At 38.8% G+C, this 19,347-nt stretch overlaps 1 protein-coding gene across 1 annotated transcript in view; it reads left to right on the plus strand.

Annotated features, from left to right (window-relative positions):
- Positions 1-4,939: 4,939 nt before the first annotated feature.
- Positions 4,940-19,347, plus strand: part of LOC145992618 (uncharacterized) — a 30,238-nt gene continuing 15,830 nt past the window's right edge. The window contains exon 1 of the mRNA XM_083128977.1: positions 4,940-4,953. The gene's annotated coding sequence lies outside the window, so the exon portion shown is untranslated. The remainder of the gene's footprint in view (positions 4,954-19,347) is intronic.

Below are 19,347 nucleotides of genomic sequence, written 5' to 3' on the forward strand. Positions count from 1 at the left end.
AGTGTTGGAATGTGCGATTATCACTCTGCATGTATTCGAATGAACCATTATTGAAATATATTATTTCTTATTAAGACTCTACTCTCTCTGTCTCTCTCTATTGTATATTTCACTTTCGTGTAAGAGCTAAATTCTGGAGTTTCACATGCTTTCGGAAATCACGTAGGCTTAGTTTTAGCTTCGGTGTGTAAGTTATATGAAACGAGCAAAGTTTTTTGTCTGTCAAAGTTTATTTTAGGTCCACTTGATGATCAGGAAGGCTAGTCGGCACAGGACGTACAGTTCCAAGTAGAATTCGAAGTACTGTGCAATATGCCTCCACCAGGGATCTAGCCGGAAACCCGTGATTACAAGGCAACAGCTTTAACACTACGGCATCGTGGAGACCATAACTATGCTCGGGTCTCACCTCTCCTGGCTTGATCATTATCATAATCATTTCCATAACGTTGAATTGCTCGTGATCTCTATTCCAACGAAGACAATAAATGCCAGCGGATATCATGACTCTGTGTTATACATGTACAGGATAGTAGACTACACTTTTAAGATTGGTTGGTTGGTTGATTTGAGGTTTTAAGTTCACTTTATGCACAGTAAGGTTAATCGGGACTGCACCTACAGTTTAAAGTGGGATCCGAACCACTCTGTGCCTCCACCTGGTATCAAACCCGGGACCCCTTGATTACAAGGCGACTACTCTACCACTGCGCCATCGGGGAGGCCATACACTTTCAAGAGCCTGAAGCGTTGCATGAAGACCTCTACCAGAAAAAGATTTTAAGAAAAGCGTTCTCCTCTGATCGTTTATCTCAAGGTCACTAATTATCATTTATCTTTACAATTTAGCAAATAAGCTGTTGGAAGTATACAAATCAGACAGATAACGCCTGAGATTATATTTGTCTTTGTTAAAACGACAGTTTTAATAAATGTGCTTTAAATTTAGCTTATCATTTGTGTTTGATAAACATTGAAAGAGATCATCAGCTTATAAAAGCTGATAGGATTTATCTTAACGGAGTGTTCTAATCACAGAAATATACCTCTATATTTTAATTTCGTCTTGTATTCAACATATTTCTCATGTTTGTCCCACTCTTCTTATCACCATCCTTCGTTGCTGAACTAACAGAACAGTTGAATCCCACTTTAAACTGTAGGTCCAGTCCCGATTTGTCTTCCTGTGCATAAAATGGACTTAAAACAACAAATCAATCAATCTAAAAGAACAGTTATAACGTTCTGAACTTGGGCTTTGTTTAGTTTTTTTTTTTTTTAGTTTTTATCCTGTACTGTAACGGATGAACTAGTTAGAAGGTACCCAAAGTCAACATCTGTTTCACATCCAGGAACTACGTGCTTGAGGCTTTGGCAATCAAACTCACAGCCAGAATTATCTTCTGTGGGGTTGGTGCTATCCTGTCCTTTGTCTCTCTATGTGTTGAGTACCACTCTACAGTTTCTGTCAATGAAACAGAGATGTTAGTTCTATAATTTGACACGTCCTTTCCCATTGCACAAATATTTATTGTTATTAATTATCTTTTCTCTTGTGCAAATGTCAAAGTGTTTTATTATATACTCTATAACTCTTTCGCTTTAAGTAAATGGAGTGCTGATTTGAGTTTTTCGCTGTGCTATAATTTGTTCTTGTTCATCTTCAAAATATTGGCTTACTATATTATAAATTACTATGTTTTAGCTAATGGGATTTACATCAACATATTAAGAGAAGGGTGCAAATAGCCTCAGTGCTAACATATGCCCATAATAGTTCCCATGGGAGTCATCAGAAGTTTTCAAAAAGTGTCAGATTATTGATAAAGTTTGACTTATAGAAATAATAACAACAATTGTTACTATTAAATAATTAAAATCTTATTAAATAATCCAATTTTATTCCAAATGTATTATTACTATTATTTCTGTTATTATATCTTTGACGAGACTTTTCTAGTTGATCCACCATATGAGCCAATATTCAGTGCAACTGTTTTTCCTTGTCTGTTTATAATTCACACATGAAATGCATTGTTTTTCTGTCATGTTATTAAGCTTTAGCTACCTTGTTCAAGAAAAACCTTTTAAAAGTTGGGAAAGTTTTGGTCATTAAGTTTAGTTTTTTTTTTTACCTCTCACATAAAACTTAATTTTTGGGATTTTGAAAACTGTGAAACCATTTTCATAAAATTAAATGGTAGAATATGGATAAAAAAAAACAGCCTGGTTCCTTTATTGTACACTCAATTTACTGATCTAAAGCAGTTCTGACTTTAGTTATTCATCAGTACTAACTGAATGTTTTTATGTTATTAAGAATAAAGATAACAAACTTTCTCCCATTTTGTAACTAGAAGTAAACGATGCCAATTACAGGGGTATATGGACCGCTTCGGTTCCCTCTTCCGAAGTTCATAATTTTTCCTATACTTACGAAACAGTATTTTATGTATACAGTCACAAGAACTGCTTTATGTAACCGCACATGGGTTAAATGTATATGCTACGCCGACTGCTGGGTGGAAGGTGTTGAACGTAACGCTCTATGAAGCTGGATGTCCTAGGTTTGAACTCATGCCAAGGAGGAATATAAAGGTCGAAGAGGAAATATTGGGGCAATCAAGGGAATTTTCAGTCTGCACCAGGAAGAACACTGGAAAGAGAACAGCAGAAGTGAAAATGATGTGGTCACGGGTGGGCTTGCTATTCCGAGAATAAAACATATTTCGGTCAAGTTTCAGGCATTACAAATGTTTGAAAATTCTAGCTCGATCGTCTCAACATTGTCGTCCTGCTGTATTTTTGTAAAGCTTCGAATACATTTTTGAAAATACGTTACTGATTTTTCGTTTCAAAACCTCCATTAATACATGCAATATGCCAGAAGTTTCTGTGCGGAGGGGGATACAGATTTCGCCTGGTAATGAGGTTGCTGAACAGTTGTCGAGATACTGCCTTATCGTGGTACTTAAATTCTGCCTTGAACGGCTTAACTACATGCCCATGACCCATATCCTTAAGAAACGCCAGCTTCTCAAAGCAATTTATTCAGTAGTTACAACTTGCTAAAATTTGGGGGCGAATTCATCACAACATTTGTATTTGCCGCGGCATTGAAAAAGTGGCCTTCACAGAAGTGGCGCTCCAACCAAACTCCTTATTAATCTGAAACTTTGCAGGTCTCCATGTGGGATTCGTATGCACAACCTGTAGAAGTATCGTCAAAATTGAATAGGGTCGAGCAGGGACCCGGAGGCCACTTGACCATATATGCGAAATTCAAAAGATCAAACACGGTAGATAAAAATTTGGGGTGGGTTCAGGACATTTCCGCGCAAGTTAAAAATATGGACCTCTTGCGCGCAGAGATCGAAATAAAGGGGAGGAGGAAGATTTATTTTCGTACTCCCCTTCCTGGTCAGGTTTAAGCTCACTTACACATGCGCGCAGGGTAATCCTTCGCTATCATTTTGCAACACTCTGGTCGGCTATGCTGTTATGAGGGATCATCACGAGGAGGTGGTCTCTGTATTGTTTCCCATACATTTTTGTACTTGTATTTCATTCTTTATCCCTTCTTTCATTTCTGTACTGTATGGTATTGCGATGCCATGCAGTATTCAGGACCAAGCATGTAGTATTCGGCTACCAATGAGGCTCGTACCAGTGTACAGCCCAAAAGGGACGTTGAAAATTCCAGCACTTTAGATTCAAACTTGTCTATTTCCAACAACTCTTTCCATTTTTCGCTATGTACACTGATAACAGGACCTATGGGACCGGAAATTTGAATCACCATGCATTTACAATAACAGCTAATTTAAACATTAGATTCATATACGATAATTCAAACAATATTGTATTTTCATTTCTGTTAGACTTCTACTTTTGAATATTAGGAATTTGTGTGACAAAATACGTGCACATATATTATCATGTATTACCTAACCTATTCTACCCTACCGTAACCTATACTAAATCTGACATAACTCCGGATCCCGTTGGCGTCCCATTTTCAAATTTTGTACAGTTATTGAGTAGTAGTGTATGTATGACATACATTTTTTTTAAAAAAAATGAAGACCCTTTTTGAGAAAATGCCTACTAAAGTTTTCATGCCCTGACATAGGCATACAATATCTCATGTGAAAGAGCCCTTCATGGCCTTTCCAACGCCGTCCGAATCACTTCTATTGCCGAAATATTGCAATTTAAAGTTAACAAGATGGAAAAATTGGTCAAAATCGCATAGTTTGCCACACTGTAATTTCGGAAATACAAAAGATATGGAACTACAATTTTGCATATTTTCCTACCTCATGTGACCCTTTCAGCACGTCAAATTTCAAATGAATCAAAATATGTGAAGTTAGAAAGTGCATGTTCATTTGTTGATTTCACATGGAACGGTCCTACAGTGTTAGTATTAAGCCACTGATCAACAACATAACAAAAACCGTACAACTTTCTTCATTGTCAGAAACATGTTCAAGAATACACATTCGACCATCATCAACTTCATCGAGTGTCTGGTGAGCTAACACAGCACACATTCGAACACGAAGTCTCACATCTTCCCTCTCGTTTATTAGTCCTTACAGCTGCGTGCAAATGACCGTGTATTGTCTAACTTTTCTCTGTCCCATCATTATAAAAATGTGCGTAAATGTCCGTGCACGCAAGTGTCCTATAATCAGTTACAACATGGGTGAATAAAAAATATGTATTTTCCCAAACTACCTGCACTTGACTTTAAATAATCTTTGCTGAAGATACTTTCATTCTATCTTTGAAGCATTATCAGAAAATGGTTCGTTACACTGAATATGATAGATATTGTGTCAAGATTGATGTCTCTATCAAGTGAATTATCAACAACTGATAGAGCCAAAAGGAAGCAAAATAGAAATGCAGTTCCTCAATTGCCATTGAAGCGGTGAGTTTGTACGTGTAAGTATTTCTTGGTTGGAATCATACAATCCAATTTATATTCTACTTATATTTTATTCCCTGCATTAGCTTAGTTATTAATGGTGAATATAGAAGTGTTATACAATTATAGGGGAGGATTCAAATATCGCAGCAAGGCGATAAAGGGGACGCGTGTGTCAACAATTGAAGGCATAGCTGGAAGAAGGGCGTAACTCAGGAATCAGAGTTCGCAGAAAATCATACACTATTACATCCCTGCTGGAATGACAATATTCATGTATATTGCAGGCAAATATACGTGGTCTGTTAGGAAAGTAATGAGACTGATTTTCTGTAAACGATGAATTTTATTATTTTTACAAATCAAGGTTATCCCCTTCAAAATAGTTCCCTTGGGCAGCTACACAGTGATGGAGGCGTTGTTTCCATTGTTCGTAGCAGGGAGTCGTAACGTAACGAAATGGAACGGTATTTTCAATTACGGTTTCCGTTACGTTACAACCAGAAACTGAATAACTTTTTTCGTGAACAGAAACGTTACCTCAGGTATATGAACATTACGTTACAGGTGTGCATAACGGTACCGAACCATAACTGATCTGTAAATCAGTAGGTCGTTAGGTGACGCTTTAACGTTCCATCCATTGCCGGCAACCAGTAACGTTACAGGGTAAGAAACAAGTTCGTCACGATTGACTAGTAACTTTAGTGTGTGTGGAAAGTGATAGTAACGTTACAATTAACCAGTAACTTAATTGAGGTCACGACTGTAAAAACGTTACACTCTTTGCTTCAAAGCAACAACGTTATTTATAGCTGGTATCATACAGACGTTCCGATGTGCAATAACGTGTCCGATGCCGTGTTCCGGAGAGAATAACATAGGTCTCTCGTATAATTGTGCTCGTTACTTTTGTAACGTTACAGTTCTTTCCCTTCACAAAAGTCTGTTTCAAAAAAGTGATACACATATCCGTTACGAATAGTAAATACCGTTATCGAAGGCGTTTTCGAAGAAGCCTCACAATTATGATCGGCAGCATACTAACATTACAGCATTTGACATTTTGAAAGTCATTAAATTATAATACGTATTTTCGTTTTGGATGTCAGTGAAAAAATGAAATTGTAAAACAAAACGTTTGAAAACATCCGTAAACAAGATTCAGCGTGACAGAAGTTCTGGTTATTGGAATTTACTGATTAACTATGTATTTATCACAAATATATTTATTTTCTGCATACTAAATCACTTTACGTGGATTTGTTCTAATTTGATTATGTATGCAAGATGAATTTTAACATGTGCGTTCACTTTATACGATAGAAAACAAACGTTTGTTGTAAGAAAACGTTTATGTATATCTTTCTCTCTCTCTCTCTCTCTCTCTCTCTCTCTCTGTCTCTCTCTTTCAGTTTACATGTGTTACATCAATTAAAAAATACAGTATGTTTGGCGATGAGAATGATTCATGCTTAGATTAAATTGCTGAAGGACGAAACATAAAGGACCAACCAAGGAATCATCTGTGCTACGCGTTCATCCACGTAAGCGAGAGGCAAGCTTTTTCCTATCGGAAGACGAAAAATAATTATTTGCTGCACGACCTTGATAAGACGAACTGAACCACAAGGAAAGAAACCTGTGCAGACCCGCAACTCCTGTGCACTGTACTACCACGTGGAGGGGAGGGGGAGAGTTGACCGTTCTTCCTTATGGGCCGAGCTGAAGAGTAGAAGAGCTGTGCGCGGACTTTTCGTCCAAGGTTTTTTCCCTTGTGTTCGCTCGTAGCAGCAGCAGCACCACGCAAAATCGGAAAATGTGAATCCTCAAACTTTGTACACGTGACCTTCGGTCACGAAGCAGCCGAGTAGACAACGCCCTGGGGCGATATGAAAGGCACTTTTAGCAAGTAGAAACTACGTAGAAACGAAACGTTAGATGGAATTGTTGTACGAAACAAACGAAACCGCGTTTGTGCAACTGGTTTGTGGCTAGACAGGGCCATTGGACTCTCAAGAAGGCAAGAATTGTATGGGAAGTGATTCTCAAAACTAAGCGAATAAAAGGACAGTATATTTTATCATTTACAAGGGCCCTCATCCGCTTACAATTTTGAAAATTACTTTCAGTAATTCTTGTCTTCTTGGACAGGAGGTTCATTAAACTTTTTGGTGTAGAAACAGACAGAGCGCCCACCTACCACGTTTGAAAGAAGAGCATAGGCAGACATGAAAGTAATTTTCAAGTACGTAAGGACGACAGTCGACGTGAACATTGAGCAACGTGTGACTGCGAAATACAATCGTAACAAAGGACAGGATTCTTCAAGAAACAGTAATTTCATAAAACTTCCTATCATTAACTCAGTTCATCCTTTTATCCTCTTTTGTTTGTTATACTTTTGTATTATTCTTGTTTTATATCGCTTTTCTGCCACTTGTAGATAATCGCGACGATGAAGATGAATGATGATCATATTAAATCTATGAAGGGATGCTTACAAAAAAAAAAAACAGCCATGCCCAGGTGTCTACTCGAACTTGGAATGTTTGGTACCGAGTGTATGAGTGGACTACTCAACGACTTCGGTCTTCGAGGCTACGGTTTCAGTTGCAACATGCAGTATAATTACGTTTCTACTACTACTACTTATAAAGCCCCCTTGACACATGAGATACTACAAATAATTTCAGGCATACCCTCGAATTTTGATTGCCTGGCACTTTTTTAAAGTAAGTAATGAAGTCACGTTTATATTCATATTAGGCCTACGACTAGCTCGAACTAAAAACGCTTGTGAAATACTGTGTATATGTTATCCTTCTGAAGTGAGAAACTTCATATTCTGCTAAGAAAATATGCATGAAAAATTATATTTGTAGCTACTACTTGAAGAATTCAAATTATTATGATGGAATTTCAACTTACGTATACTCTGCATATAATGTGTTATCGGAGAGGAGTTTTTGTCTCGCAGTCAATTTATTTTTAGTTGAGGAACTCGAGAGTAAGTTGGAAATATTTAATGACCCACGTTGTGGTGTGCTGTTCGATTAATCAGAATTGGAGTGAGAGAAATCTGTAGTTAAGGTCATTCAACACGTCAATTTGTAACTGTGAATGCAAGTTTTCTTTGATTTAGCGGGAAATCAGTTTGCTATTGTTGTAAGTAATAAATTGAAACATATATATTTTCTGCTCGAGTAGGAATCCACAGCCCTTATCCAATCAATCACTTTCTGTGTTTGAAACTTCTGTCTAGGAAAGCTACACACAATTTGCTTTTAATAACAGAAGCTTCAAAATAACCTATCCATTCTTGTCTTGCAAGTAATGTTTGATTTGATTTGTTATATTTAACTTTGGTTTTCTGCCACTTTTGGCTAATCGCGAAGACGAGGATGGGTGATGCAATGACAAAATTGATGAAAGGACATCACGAAGAAAATAATGAAAACAATACACAGGCTGGGATCTGAACTCGGGACCTGTGGTGTCGCATTGTTCATGAAATAAAAACATAACATGTATAGTGGCTCAAATTAGTAATCGAATATGTAGCATTTTGCTGCATTTCTTCCCAATATTTCGAAATTAACAACATGTACATAAATATAAACGATAGTGAAATATTTATAGGCATTTATTAAAGCTATATTCCCTGTTACATTTTTTTCTTTTTTAATTTTGGGTGCGTCAGCACTTAGGCTATTTTGCAACCGCCACGTTATACGGGGTCCAGCCCCTTACCATAACAAATAACGTAACTGTAATATCGAATAACTGAAATATTAAAATATTCTGACTTAGGTTAAAAGCTGAGGCTCTAAAGGGGCACTCAGCACACATGACAAAAAACAGAACACACAGAATTATACTGGCCATAGGGTCAGTCGCCAGAGCCTCGTTAGTCTGCAAAGAGCAGTCCAGGGTGTACTACGTGGAATGAAGTTGACGATTGGGTGTACTACGTGGAAGGTCACCCCTTACACCCCTGTTACGGTTTCAAATCTGAGAATAGTTATTTATGTTTTGGTGTGAAAGAAGAGATCACTTTAATATTCAGACAAATCGTGAAAGCCTTCTGTTTCTGTTAAGCTACGTTTCCATTCAGACAAGTTCCAGACTCATGACGTGCAACATGTGCCGGCGCATGTTGCGCGTCATTTAGTGTACTCGTACTGCTTCCAATTCAAAACTACTTCTTCAAAATACGTCCGCAACAACACTGGAGTGCAGGATCGCAGTGTAGCGTTGTGCAGTGCTTTAGAGTAGTCAGTGTTCCTTCTCTTGTATTGTAATAATTTGGTGGTGATTTAACTTGGGTAAAGATGAACAATAAAGCTATGGCGGGTTTGTTGGTTATGGCAGGCGCGTATCATGAATTTCTAAAAAAAGAGGCGAAAACAACCTAGATGGTGGATTAGAAGTTTTCTAGCAAAAAATTAACTCGTTGATGAGAGACTTACGTCTTCAAAGTGGATACGAAAACTTTGTAAGAATGACTGCAAGTGATTTTGCATTGTTATTAAATCTTGTTGGACCACAGATTGTAGTCGCGTCGTCTGTTTCTACTCTAGTTCGTATGCCCCAGGAACTTGCTGCAGGCTGTTTCCATTGTCCGCCGCGCACGTTGTGCGTCTTAATCGTTTGAGGCAATTTTGTCCCCGGCACTTGCGCCGCGGCATGTTGCAGACAGTTTCCATTTCAACAAATGCTTGGCACATGCAGCGTCGCATGCCGCGTGTCATGTTGCGCGGTAAAATTTGTGGTAATAGAAACGAGACTTTACATAGTTCTTTTATCGGTCAACTACAGTGCGGGGAAGAAACAATTCATGCTATTTCCTAACTACGTCTGTTACCAGTAGCTCCATTGCCCTTGACTGAAGTACGAGAAAAATGGGTAACAAAAACAAAAATACAACATTTGACGAACTGCAGCTATTTATTTTTACCTAACCAAAGGGTGCAGGTACAGGGAAATTAAAAATGTTAAGTACATGTAAGAGTACCGTGGGTGACGCAATAAAACAAAATGAAAAGGAAAATGAGGTAGATTCCGTATCTCAGAAAATTCAACCAAGAGAAATAGGAGAACGAAATGAACGAGCTTCAGTATGAAAAATAAAGACCCTTTCCTCACCCCCATCCCCTTCCCAAACCAAGGGCTCCGAAAGCAGCAGTGCAACTTGGAGCAGGCACTGGGACTGCTGTACGTTCAGTAGCGTTTGGTCCGAAAGCGAAATTCCTAGAAAAATGCCACAGTTCGTCCGCGACGGTTTAATGAGTTGCATTTCGCCCGAGCCTGGCTGATGATGAGTCATACCTTGACTAACTGGTGGCAGCGGTGGAATTAGTGACTAGGATACCTCAGTTAACAACTTTTAAAACTACATTGCATAGACAGCGGAGTGTAGCGCAGGAGTGCAGACTCAGTCAAATCGTCGAGAGAGGGGTCCCGGGTTCGATACCCGGTGGAGGCACAAGTGGTTCGGATCCCACTTTAAATTGTAGGTCCAGTCCCGATTAGCCTTACTGTGCATAAAGGGGACTTAAAACAACAAATAAAATCGTTGAGAGGAAGTGAACTTGGATCCAGAAATTTTAGTCATGGCAGTCAACACTACTACTTCTAAGCAGCTCCCATAAGTGACTGAGGTTAGAATGAAAGTTTGTCTTGTTTTAAGTTCACTTGTATGCACAGATAGGCTAATTGGGAGTGGGCCTACAGTTCAAAGTGGAATTCGAATCACAGGAATCGAACCCGGCTAGAATGCAAGTGTTTTCTCATACTCACATGGGAAGTTGTTTATGTTATTGTTTCACATAATTTGTAGGTAGTCACACGTGGTCTGAGAAACAGAAAAGTCACACATAGCCTACGCATAATTCTCTCGAGGCAGTTTGTTGCAAGAACTTTGCTTGCAGGCCACGGACAATAACTTTCATGGGTAAAAAAGTGTCCCATCATAAGGTAGAGAGCATCCTGCTTAGAGCAATGTATGCGCTCCAAACGTTGTACGCTGACGCCGATATAACCTGGCTCGCAAGCCGAGAACACTGTTCGAATCTCCACAGGCATATAACAAAAATGCATCATACCCAAATGACACATCTGGCGTAATACCTAACGTGCCAAATTTTGGAAAATAGGGGCTGATAGCGTGTGTGAGAACCAGAGCGACTTAACTCTAATTTATCAAATTAATAGGAGAGGAAATAATGTATTCTTAGGAATATGACTCTTAAACGTGACTCCGCCTTACAGATAAGAATTAGAAGTGGAAAATGTCGATTTTCTCCAAATACTCTTCAGAGGATTTTTTTTTAACGAAACTGAAAACAGAATTTTTGTAGTTACGTTCCTCTGATTCCCGTAGGACGATAGGTGAAATACATTTCATGAGCGATGTTTCAAAGAAGTTGTGTTAAGATGTCAAACATGTAGCCGACAGCCATGTTGTATGAAGAAAGCATATAGGATAAGCTCCAATCACACTTAATCTAGGCTCACAACAAAGATAGCGGCTGAGTGACCTAGCGTAATGAAAGGCAAAGAAAACAGTCAATCATTGGAAAAAACAATTAGTTTCATGTTTAAGATCATTCTATCAATTAATGCAGTTGCTTATAAAAATAAAAAATGGTCCAAAATGCTTCAAAGTAATTGAAAATATGAGGCATTGCGGATACGAAGGGCGAACTCAACAAAGTACATTGTGATGGAAATGCGTTTCAAGTTGCCAGGCACAGTGCAAACTCCATAAAATCTTTGAAAATCACGCATGAAACATTCCGATCTACAGTTACCAAGTTTTTGTGGAGCTCGAATTGTGCCTGACAACTTGAAACGCATTTCCCTCACAATGCACTTTGTTGAGTTCGCCCTTCGTATCCGCAGTGCTTCATATCGTCTCTGGAAAAACCCAGAAAATTAATACGCCCATTCAAATTTAAAACCTTTATTTGCATACTAAATAGAAAGAATTTTCACCAGATACTTGAAATTAGTTTGAGAAAATCTAAAATAAGAGGAATTCCTATCCCTGTTCTCGTGTTGATATTTCCTGGCAAATACTCTGTAAGAGGCTGTCGCGGTATATTGCCGCTCTATACATTGAAGAATCAATGCTTTATAGTCCGAAGTCGATACTAAAGGTTCATGGACGTCTGCAGGATTTTTTCCAAAGAGGGGCAAGCAAGGTAGTTTTTCCGGGGGGAGGGAGGCAAACAAGGTGCATAACAGTGTTGTCTCCTCAAAAAACATTGCTTTAATTTGAAGTTATCATATTCATCTTATTTGAAAATAAGATCCTTAGGAAAATATTTGGACCTAAAAGGGATGAGGAGATAATTAGAATAAATAAATCAAGAAGACTTAGGTGGGCAGGCCATGTGGCACGGATGGGAGAGGAAAGAGGAGTTTATAGGATTCTTGTTGGGAAACCTGATGGTAAGAGACCTTTAGGAAGGTTAAGACGAAGATGGAGGGACAACGTTGAGATAGACCTAAAGGAAATCGGTAGGGATGGAAAAGAGTATATAGATCTTGCTCAGGATAGGGACAGATGGAAGGCCTGTGTTCTGCAGCCATGAACCTTCGGGTTTAAGAAGGCTAGAGAGTTAGTTAGTTAGCTAGTTATGTTCATGCAATAATTAACATATATTATTGCAGCTGAAATGGAATTGTGTGAGATATATATATAATTTTTGGTTGACTTTCATTTTCCAGGTGGGTCGTGCACCCCCCCCCCCTTGCCTCTCTTTCGGACTTCCATGCAAAGCTTCTATTTTTATTTCGCGTCTACCACTTTCGGTTAATCGCGATGATAAAGGATGTGATAGGTGATGGAAGTGGTATAAAGACAATGACCCAACCCATCCATATTTTCTAGTCCAGGCTCTAATCCGACATCTCCCGGGTTCGAATCCCGGTCGGGCTTGGTTGTTTGTGAATGTCCATTCATCAATTTCATCATTTCATCACTCATCCCCATCTTCGCAAATTAGCCTAGAGGCACAAAACGCGAAGTAAAATAAACTAAATCAATCAATCTAATCCGACATTAGACTTCGCAGTTTATTACGCTAACCAATTTGCCACGGGATCGGCTTCTTCGTGTTTGTCTGCTTATGAAATGATTAATTAGTTATTCAAACTATATAGGTAGGAAAGCTATATAAAATAACGAAACAGAAAAATAAATCCACTTGACGTCTTGTAGTACTATCATTAACCTACAATTTCATGCTCACAAATCCACACAGAAAACTTCTTGTGGCATTAGTTTTACAGAATGGCCTTGGGGAATAAACATCGCCCATTTCCTGCTTCAGCTCGAAACAATTCAGGTGCCTTATCGAAGCTGCTCTTGAGCACGCAGGGTTTCTAACCTACTTCGCCGTAATTCAGTTGTTGTATCTTGATTAATATGCTGTATTGTAGAGTCAACCGCAGATTAAATAGGAGAAAAAAGATTTTCCCGACGGAAAATAAGTTAGTAATGCTGCAAACACCGAGGCATTCTTGATAAGACGCTTGAGGAGCGTCGAGCAAACTTTCCTGAAAAAGCACAACCCCAGTATCGAAGGTCATGCTACACGTGGAATGGCAACTTTCGGGAGCATGCTGTCTGTCTACACAATTCTACCCAAATACCTGTTTGAAAATGAATCTCCTGTCCGCATTTTATTTTTCAAATGTACTTCTGACATTGTAATCATTTTGCAATTATTTTTATTTGTTCTTATTTTGCTTCGCTTTTATGTGACTTTTATAATTAATCGAAACTATGAAGATGGATGATAATTAGATTAAATTAATGAAGAGACACCTAAAAAAGATATTTACAGACCAGGACTCGAACCCGGAACCTAAAGCGGATAGGTTGTGGGGAAAACCGTCAATAACTCCCGCCACGAACTTACTTATAATTTTTGTAATTTCTCACGAGTATATTTTGTTCTGTTCATGCATAATACCTGCTTTCGGAAACTTAATTTATAAGTGACACACTTATAGGGACAAGCCACGTATTGTTTGAATGGAGGGACACATCTCGTTCATATACTACTAGATACAATCATGGACTATACTTGAAATGGCCTCCCCGATGGCGCAGTGGTAGCGTCATCGCCTTGTAATGAAGGGGTCCCGGGTTAGATACCCGGTGGAGGCACAAGTGATTGGGATTTCACTTTAAACTGTAGGTCCAGTCCTGATTAGCCTAACTGTGCATAAAGTGGACTCAAATCAATCAATCATATATGATGGAAGTTAAGAAAAAGATAAAAATTTTAGAAGAGATACTGTGAACAAGTCGAATTGGAGAGAGATTGTATTTTGTCTTTTGTCTTTGTTAAATGTATTTCATGTAGTTTATATAACATGAAGTTATAAGTTAAATAAATGTTGTTTTGTTCGTTAACGTTTGGCCTAATTGAAGATTATTACAATATACTTGAAATGTGACGTGCTAAACACTACTTTCGGAGATCAGTTGGACATGGCAATTTTGATATACAAGTTGGATTTTTCTCTACTTAGATTCATTATGTCCAAATTTTATCCTAATAGATAATCTCCCAACAACGCAAAATGTTTTAATTGACTCGAATTCACAATGACTCATATACAGTGTGTTTATAAATGAACGGTGGGGTTTCAAAAATTAATAATACATCTATATATTACCTTACACGGGCAAAACGTACACCGTAAGCAGCAGCAACTGTCCAAGTTTATATAACTTTATTTATATTTGTATAAAGATAGAAATCAAGAGGGGGGCAATTGCTCCTCTGTGCCTCCTTGCAGGTGCTCTTGACCGTCTGGAAGAAATAGTGCACGACAGACGTGAAAACTAAATCCATCTTCAGTACCCTTTTGTCTTGCTACTCTTAGATTCTGTAACCTTTCTTTCTATAGTTCAATGTTTGCCCCCTAACCCCCTAGAATTGATTTCCGTACAAGTTTGAGAGCTAATCTCCCCTGCACCCTGTGGTTGCGCCACTGCACCTTCTTCCGCCGTTGTTGCTTTGTGAACTTTCATCTGCTTGAAAATACTTAATTTTCTTCAAGAGCATAATATCGTTTAATAACCGGTGATAAGATTCCTCAACCCTAAATTTCTGGATTAAAGTATAATAATATAGGAGCATGGAAATCTGAAAGGGGGCGAGGATGGCCACATCTCCCCTTTAGAAAACGAATGTCAGCTAAAAGTATATATTTCACGCGTATAATTTGATCCCAGTCATAGTAATGTACATTAATTATTATAATGGGAATGCAGGAATGCGATAATTTCGAATTCAAGTGGTGTTTCTTGAGGGGGCAACACTATTATCTGGTTAATATGCCCCATGGAAAAATACCTTGCTTGTCCCTGCGTCGAAAATATCGGCAGACGTCAATGATTAGGGGGTGGGGCATGTGCCCCCCCCCCTTTGCACCCCGTGCGCACGTCTATGACTACTCATTTCTACACTAGTTGGAAGCTGTATTCAATTTCGAGCCAAAAATGTAATTTTCAAATCAGGATTGTTAAACGTCCACGAACCCATAAATTCTAATGGGTTCTATTGGGTTCCGCAACAACACCGGAACCTTCTTTATCGCACAGTTTTAATTCGGTCCAAGTTGCGTATTCTTTCATTTCAATGTCTTAGACCGTCTTTAAATTGATCCGGAAAGAAGGTCCCTGTGCCGTATTTCAATTGATCCGGAGAAAAGGTTCCTGGAACGAATTGAAATATTTTAAACATAAAAAGGCTCTTTACGGTCCAGATCCATTTATGCTTGCTAATATTCCCTGCTGAACCGGAATTGAATTGATTTAAAATTCCTGACCCTTTATCAACCCTGGTTGAAATTCATTTTTTTACAAACAACCATATTTTTAACGGCTATTACACATTAATCCCATACGATATACTGAAAGGTAAGAGACTTGGGCTATTCCTTTTTCTTCCTTGATGTTAAATAGATTATATTCGTCACGCGCCTATAACGTTACTACCTAACATTTGTGAATTGTTCTTTCCTTGTAACGTTAACATCTACCATACTGAATTTATTTACGTTCCTTATGCAGATGGTATGTACCCAACTGCATTTTGTTCCGTTCCGCTACGGTGGTTTACATTTTGTTACATTCCTATGTAACGTTAATTAACCATATTGCCTTTCACTTCGTTCCGTTACGGAGGATTGCATTCATTACGTTCCTATGTACCGTTATTTACTACCATGTTGCATTTCGTTACGTTTTTTTGTAACGCTAGTATATACCACAATGCATTTCGTTACTACGTTCCTTGTATCCTTGTAACGGTAGTATATACCATATTGCATATTACGTTATGTTCCAATGTGCTCATTTCGTTCCGTTCCTTTATAACGTTAATATCTACCATAATACATTTTGTTACGTTCCTTGTAACGTCACTCTATAAGATATTGCATTTCGTTACGTTACATGGGTACCAGCAGTTGAACCATACTCTTCCTCCTACAAAATGGAACGTACCGTGTAACGCAAATTGGGTACGTTACGACTCCCTGGTTCGTAGCAGTGCTGGAAGGCGTCTGCTGGAATACCTTTTAGCTCGTCGGTTACGCTCTTCTGGATATTATCCAGAGTATCAAAATGGCGTCCTTTCAAGTGGTTTTTGAGCAAGGGGAATGAAAAAAGTCACAGGGACTGAGATCCGGCGAATAAGGGGGCTGAGGAACCACGGGAATGCTTTTTTTTTGCCAAAAATTCATTGATGGAGACTGCCGTGTGACATGCTGCATTGTCGTGGTTCAGCATCCAAGTGCGTGCAATGTCTGGTCACCCTTTCCTGGGTCTTGCAAGGACTTCATTCGGTACACACGTTCAAATTTAACTCACTACTTATCATTCTCACCGTCAATCGACGATCTGACCTCACAAGAGACCTCATCCGTTTTTGAGGTTGAAGGTCTTCCCGCACGAGGTTCGTCTTCCACTTGTTCTCGGCCTTCTAAACAGGACTTCTGCCATCTGAACACTTGTGCGCTAGATAGTGCATGTTCTCTATAAGCCCTTTGTAACTTTTCATAAGTCACAGTGGCGGATTCGCCAAGCTTAACACAAAAGTTGATGGCACAACGTTGTTCAAACTTTTGCCAGTCCATTTTCGTAACGCACCTCACAAACACAACTTCACGTCAGACGCTCTCAACAATCGTGTAGCAACTGTAGCAAGTTGAAACTTGTACTGAGTCAACGGCAAGCGTTTACCTACCTGCCGTGTGAAGGTGGTGGCAGCAGCGTTGCCGGTTCTTGCACAGTGTTGCCAGTCTCATTACTTTCCTAACAGACCACGTACATGCATATATCAGTATTCGCTGATTTTATGCACACTTTGCTTCCTGATTTACGTCATTCTTCCTGCTGATCCTTTAATTTAAAAATAATATTCATCATCGGAATAGCATTTAATATGAGTGCCTGACATTGTAATAGTAATTCTGTTCCTGTAACTTTTTACTTTTGTCGAATAGGTCTGGTGAAAGTATAACTTTTGCTATTAATTCTATTTGAACCATGATTACAACATTGAAGGGATTAGGGCGAGATAATGCGATGACACATTGAGTTTTACCAGCCATTGTAAGACATTGCAAATAAAAAGATACGGAAATCCAGGCCCATAGCGAGGGTAGGCTAGGGGGCTGAAGCCCAGGACGCCATTCAAAGCTATTTTTTTAAAAAATGAAGGGCTCGGTGCAAGAAGGAGCTAACCCTCAAAAAGTTGTTTTCGAGATATTAGCATTTGAAAGTTGGAAAAAATCCATAAATCTGAATTTTGTTTGTATTGTTGTATAGTTGATTTCAAAATCATGTCTGAAGTTCCGAGTTTACATGGACACATTCAAATGTGGTACAATTATTGCAAAGATGATTAAATTAGGTTTTTTTCAGTTCATTGTTTGCCATTGTAGGTTAGATCCTTATTGCATCACAATCTTCGGTGTCAGTTCTGTGGAATAACAACAAACAGGAATGCATGACCATTATATTGTGAACAAAAAAATATACATAAAAATGAAAATCAAAGTTAATTTTGTAGGTAGAAGAAAATGACATACAAGTTTAATTCATATGCAGTGTCAGCCGAAATATTCTCAGCACTGACACCAAATAGTGGCATATGAATGCAGGTAGCACAAACTATTCTGAATTCAACTGATCCAGACCCTCCTCCTGTATCAGTCATCAAGTCCATCCAGAATTTCTGCACTATCCTCGGCAGCTACTTCCGTCGGAACAAGGCTGAGATAAAAATTATGGTATATTGGAGGGATCCATTCCAACAGGGACATTATGTCTGAATACTTCCGGACATCTATGGGAATCTGTTCCTTGTACTTGCATGGCAAATCACTGAGGGGTACATCTGGCAGTGGATGGCCTCTTTTCTTTAGGGTGCACCTAGCCCATACTGGCGCTTCTTTCTGTTATGAATAACTCTCATGTAGAATATGGCGAGTAGCGGATTCAATCATGAACACCGCAGCCTCTTTAAACTTGAGGGGCTCCTTACCATCTGTGGTGGTTTTCTTGGTAATTGATGCCACAAGTGGTGTGAGATCCTTGAAGTCGGTTTGCTGCATGCGTGTTACATGAAATTTCTTGTTTCTGTTTGCACTGCTAATCAAATCTGCCCATTCATCTGTTGTATATTGTATATTATAGGAAAATGTGAATGACCTCCTGAAAGAATGTCCCTTTGTGTAGAAACGTTTCGTATTCTGAATTCTAATATTTTGCATGAGGTATGTGTTCTGTGTTGCATAATCAGCCAAGTCCTAGAATGTGTGAAAAATGAACTCTGCATCCACCTTAATTTTGTTCCAGCATTTCTTTGGACAAGTACATGTCTCAACTATCTTCCTGGCTGGGAGAACATCCTTTGTATGCCCGGATGTGTACTGCTCCCCTTTATTTCTTCTTCTCTTACGTTTCACTCTCTCCCAGTTATCTTGGTCGCATTGTCTCTTTCTGGCTGAAGGATGTTTCACAGGAGATCGCTCTGTCGTCCTTGTGATGTGAAGGTCATTCTGAAATGGATCAGAGTAACAAATTTATTTGAAAATGTAAGCTAGGACTAAGCAATAACAGTCCAATCCACTCGACAAACAGAAATTTCCGAAACACATCACTTTTGCAAACGACAAAACAATTCTGATTATTTATCTTTACATTATTTCTACAATACCTCTGCTGTTGTTTGACTGATTGATTTGTTGTTTTAAGTCTACTTTATGCACAGTAAGGCTAATCAGGACTGGACATACAGTTTAAAGTGGAATCCTAACCACTATGTGCCTCCACCGGGAATTGCACCCGGGACATCTTGATTACAAGGCGACGA

The sequence above is a fragment of the Lepisma saccharinum genome, chromosome 9 (assembly GCF_977018435.1).
Source record: "Lepisma saccharinum chromosome 9, izLepSacc3.1, whole genome shotgun sequence".
In the NCBI taxonomy this organism is placed as follows: domain Eukaryota; kingdom Metazoa; phylum Arthropoda; class Insecta; order Zygentoma; family Lepismatidae; genus Lepisma; species Lepisma saccharinum.